At 32.8% G+C, this 5,708-nt stretch overlaps 1 long non-coding RNA gene across 1 annotated transcript; it reads left to right on the forward strand.

Annotated features, from left to right (window-relative positions):
• The first annotated feature begins 1,324 nt into the window (after positions 1–1,324).
• Positions 1,325–2,561, forward strand: LOC142531316 (uncharacterized). Its single transcript, XR_012816258.1, has 3 exons — positions 1,325–1,570; positions 1,653–1,794; positions 2,381–2,561. It is a non-coding gene; the product is annotated as an uncharacterized LOC142531316 (long non-coding RNA).
• Positions 2,562–5,708: the final 3,147 nt, after the last annotated feature.

Below are 5,708 nucleotides of genomic sequence, written 5' to 3' on the forward strand. Positions count from 1 at the left end.
AGCGCGTATTCAAATTCCGTCTGAATTATTGAATTCCAACCACGCGTCTTCTCATTTATTCCCACGTGACTGATGCCAATTCAATTCAAATATGCCAACCCCTCATTTAATATTCTTGTCAACAGATCTTGACCCGAACTGAGATTAGCTATTTTGACGCATGGGAGGGGGCACTTCCGGTGATGCAGAGAGTCGAATCTGTTAGGGATTTGAGGGCCAAGATGTTCGAGAAACTATGCAAGGAGAATCTCCTGGATCTAAATCCGAATCCGGATGTTGGGTGGGTGACGAATCTACTTGAATAGGTTCGATTCGAATATTGCTGGATAAGGAATCGCCATTTTGGAATCCACCTCTGTAAGTACGAAAATGTCGTAATTATTGTATCAATAAATATTTGATTTAAACATGGTTAGAATATGGATGGTGATGGAGGGTTTGATCAAAGACTATTAAGTTTTTGGGCCCTAGTAAATCGAAGAAGATAACAAATCTACTCACATTTTCCCTCGGTTGCTGATCCTAAGTCAAAGCCTTCAGGAATTTCGGGTTAGAGGTATTTAGCAGTATTTTGATGTTCTTATTGAATATTTATATTATGCTGGGAATACAGTGGGTTGTTGGCTATACTGATTTTGTGAAGGTAGCTTTTGTGGTTGATCATGTCATGGTGTCTACAAGTGGTGATGTATTGGCTGGTTCCTCGATTATAGCGAGCTTCAGGTATTTTTTAAAACTAGATGGCAAAAACCCTTCTACTGTTGGCACCTGAATCCTCTATGCCTCCACTTGTTCAAGATAAGTTACTACTTTATTATCCAGAGTTGGATGCTACATGCATGTTTCCTATTTGGTTCATATCCAATTTTAATAATCAGGGATCCGACATATGATATTTTCATGTCATCGGTTTATGCGAGTGCTAAAATTTTTAAATCCTGAAAATGGCCATAGTTAATCTTCATTTACCTTGTGCTAGTCTAGAACTTATCAGAATTTAAATGGATACGTTAAAATAGCCAAGTTATGATGAGGCTTAAAGAATATTTTTGATTTACAGCTTCTTTTTTCTGTCTAGTCTTTGTCATGCAATTTACCTGTAAGTATGAATTTGTTTCATAAATATTAGATGCATTTATAGCCATTCAGTTCTTACAGCGAACCATGATAGTAAGAGATCTAGGAACTCAGATAATTTTAACTGGCCCCTTTTGGTATTGGGAGCATTATATTGGGAAGAGATCTGGTGAAAATCATGTGCATAGGATGTAAATCTAAAAATATTGATGTTGGCCGCCACAAATTGCTCCCAACCTTCTGTTTCACATATCAAAAGAAAAGATAGTAGGAAAATCTGTTGCTGATTCTGTGAGGTTTGAATGATTTTTGCTTGTAGAACATAAATACGTTAGTAATATATTAGTGCATATCTAATATCGGGGACGTGTTTCGATACCCCGTTAGTATAATGAGATTGTTTCCAATTAACAGTTGTATATTATACATATCACTTATCAAACCTATCTGAGAGTTGAGATGTGTGAAGGCAGCATCTGATAGGGCTTTGAAGGTATAATAAATTTTGAATTTTGTACCCACTCATCTTATGATGTTGAATTTGGCTCTGAATTCCGTGTGTCTATTTTGTGCAGGCGATTGGATCCAACTGTAATAATTTGCAATCATCGACTCTTGGATGGTGTGATCGTGTTGGTGACGACGGGGTAAAGAGTTTAGCACGTGGTTGCCCTGGCCTCAGAGCTCTTGACTTGTGTGGATGTGTTCTAATAACAGGTACACTGTTCTTATTCGTTCTTTAGGTTGTTGTTATGTTAATAACTCGAGCACAATTAGTTAAAAGTTAAGCAGATTTTTGCCAATTTATGGTGCAGCTTAAACTTAGCTGATGATACTAGTTTGAAGTATGAAAATAACTTCATTGGCTTTTGTCTACACAAAGACAAACCTACCGAGGGATGAGTAGATATAGTCGTCATCTTAAACCAAAAAACTTCAGATTTAATGAGTAATCATTTTGAGAATACCAATTTTGCTTAGGCATCACAAGGAATGAAAATTGAATCATTATCGTAATTTGGATGTTGCACTATAGCTCAAGTAATTTAGGCCTACTCCAATCTCAGCTAGAAGTTAAAAAATGAATCATTTTGAGATTGAAGTTGACCCAATCTAAAGATCAAAATTGAGTTTGTTAATTTGGTGCAAGCATGATTATCTCGATAAATTTGCTCTGGAAGTTAATTTCGAGTTTCACCTCGACGACTTGATCTGCATATCTAGTTTTACCCCAAATTGTAACAAGTATCCCCCCTCAGTCACTCAATTTAATCTAATGCATCTTGTATTTTTTACATTTCAGTTTGCATGATCAATCAAGAACCATTATTACAATCAATATCAATATGATGAAGTCAGAAGTGAATGAAGCAAATTTGTCTACTCTTATGTAGGTGCTTAAATGGATCATGTGTGTCATTGTGCATTTTAAGATATACTTTTGGATGTACATTTTTCGTTTTGTGGATATATTTGTAGATATATTTTTGGTTATATACTTTTGGTTTTGTGTATATACTTGTGGATATACACTTTTGCAATAAAATATGATTATTTACTTTAACACTAAACTAAATGATGAAGTAATAAAATACAAAATAATTCATTATATTAAAATTGTGTCGAAATTAAAGAAAGAAGGTACTTCATTACAACTCAATAATTGTGAAGTCGTTCTTTATTAATTACTTCACTATAATTATGGCGAAGTTATGAAATATATTTACTTCATCATAGTTCTATAACAACGAAGTCGTTCGCATCAGTTACTTCACCAAAATACAAAACATGTGAAGTTATACAAAACATTTACTTCTTCAATCAATATAAACTATGAAGTTATAAATAAGCTATTACTTCTGCACTTTACGAAATAGATGAAGTAAAAGACGTTGTTTTACTTCGGCATCGGTTTAATTATGGATCGGTTTTCCCTCATTGAACCGGCAAAGATTTCGCTAATTTCTTGGATACGACTTCGGTTATAATGCGAAGTAAAACGGTACCCTATTACTTCACGTGCGTCTACTTCGACAACTATCTACCTATGACTTCATTGAATATGCGAAGTAAATCAAGGAAATTCTACTAGTGAAAATATGTTTCGGGGTTGATTAGTATCTATGGTATGTTTGAATTTTAACATTTTTGTGTTAAATGATGTTAACCATGATATCTATCCAACATATTACCCCAAGAAGAATGATTATAACAGTGTTATAAAAAGCGAGATTAAGCAGGAATTAATCGAGGTGAGAGTATAAAGCAACGATTTGGTGAAAATGAAGAAACAAGCGGTAAAAAATTTTGATCGCCTGGGGTTATTGAGCAAACAAGCGTGAGCTTTTTATTTTCAGCATGAATATATATTGCACATTTTTTTCAAAATAAAATATAAAAATCTTAAGTTGTTTACATTATCTAAAATTCTTCTCGTGAAATATTTTTCAATATTATACGGCCACGATGACTCTTAACTATATTTCACATGTTTGGTTCACTTATCTGACAAATATTATATCAATAGAAGATCTTTTGTCTTAAAAAAAATGTTCTGAAGTCAACTTGTGATCCAAACTAACCTATACAACTCAAGATAATACTATTAACTTGATACACTTAATTGACATATTTATACCCCCAAAAAAGTACGATATATACAAAGATTTTTTGTCTAAAAGAAATTTTAATTAGCATCATTTTTATTTTTTTAATTGTCTTTGCTTTATCTATTTTTTTAGTATGCATTAGGTTGACGAGATTACCATTTATTTGCAATGGGCACATGGGAATGTGAAGGAAAAGATATATTTGAAGGAGACACCCTGATTCCGAAGGGGGTACACACGAACCTCCAACTAAGAAGGCCATGTGAATATGCTTATTTTAGGCCAAATCCAGGTGGAGAGGTTATGGAAAGCTACACACGTGCGCGAACACGCACACGTTAATAGTATACGTGTGTGCGCTCATGCATGTGTAGCTATATGCGTGTGCGTGTGTGCGTGCATTGACAGTCGAACATTCTGTATATGCATAGATCAATGTTAAAATAAAGTGTAAATATAATCACATATGTGATACGATTTATATTTGAACATATTGACAACATATATATTTATTTACTTAGTCTATTTGAGCGTTGTGTAGTTATATATATTAAGTCACATATGTAATTGTAAAAATTTGGGTTGGATAATGATTCATAATTTTTAGTTATATTGCCCTTATAATTTTGTTTTTATTAGCAACATATGTTCTTTCGGATGAATTTGTTCAAACTATAAAGTCAGCTTATATATTTCGTATAAAAGTAAATGTAAGTAATTAAAAAAGGTATGTTATTAGTAGTTTTTAAAATAGATAGCATGTACTCGAAATATGGGACATTAAAACTACATTTTCTTCTTATATTTGTCATCTATATTATCAAAATCAGGTCTTGATATTGTATATTATGATTCTTAGCGATTTAGTCATTTCTCATCAAACGAAAGTACTGATGCGACATTACACACGTGAGCGTCATGTCGGATTTAGTTAGACGTGACGCCGGAAATATGACCACAATTTTAAAAATAAAATAAAAATACATAGATCGTAAATTAAAACTGAAATTTGAAAAACATTGATCATGACAAAAATCACCAAAAAAAAAAAGAAGTAAATATATATGACCAAAATTGCAAATTTCCCCTCAAAATAATCTTTTCGTAAGATAGTACGAAGTCAACAATACTCATGACTCCAAGGAAACAACATATAAAAAAGATTCCAAGCATCAAGACACAAATTTCCTCCTATATATGGGATTAATCACCCCCAAAGTCCAAACCCTAGTTTTCAAGAATTAACAAAATAATTTAGGGTATGAGAGAGACATTGGTGGTTAATATTGAGCCACTCTAATTCAATTCCAAGTTTAGCTACGTTAGGTCTCACCAAACTTTCATAGGTTTGCTTTCTTAGGGAATTCCATTGAACCCATCAATTCATGACACTCCTTTAGCTACCCAAATTTTATACATTATCTCTCTAATTATCCTATCACTCTAAAATTGATATTATATAGAGAATCGAGTTGGCATATAGGTGAGGAGCATTTTGACCGAGTCTATTTTTATAATTAGAAAAGAAAATTAGGGACTTACAAGTTGAAGGCAAATAAGGTCCGAGTACTTTCACAAAATTGCAATTTTCGTTGTGTAAGTTGGCTTAAAAATTGGATTTATTCATCTAATTAGTCAAAAAATAGGTAACAGTGAAATAACTTGGCTTCTTCTCTTCTATTGATAGTTATTTTTTACCGGAATACTGACATAATGTACATTAACGTTCGACTCTATATATGTCGACGACATGTGGACGAAAAAAAAGATTAAAAAACAAAATAAGCCAAGCTATTGCATCACTAAGATCTAATATTGACTAATTAGATGGTAAAAATCCAATTTAAACCAACTGAAATAATCACTTTTACTTTATTTTTTTTATATAAAGATAATCAATTTTCTATTTTAACCACATGCATAACCACTAAATTTGTCTCTGCATGCATAATCGTACCATATGGTCCCAATTCCTCACCTTCTTTCTTATATAATGTGTGTGTACGTACATACAAGGGAGAA

The sequence above is a fragment of the Primulina tabacum genome, chromosome 17 (assembly GCF_025594145.1).
Source record: "Primulina tabacum isolate GXHZ01 chromosome 17, ASM2559414v2, whole genome shotgun sequence".
Lineage (NCBI taxonomy): Eukaryota > Viridiplantae > Streptophyta > Magnoliopsida > Lamiales > Gesneriaceae > Primulina > Primulina tabacum.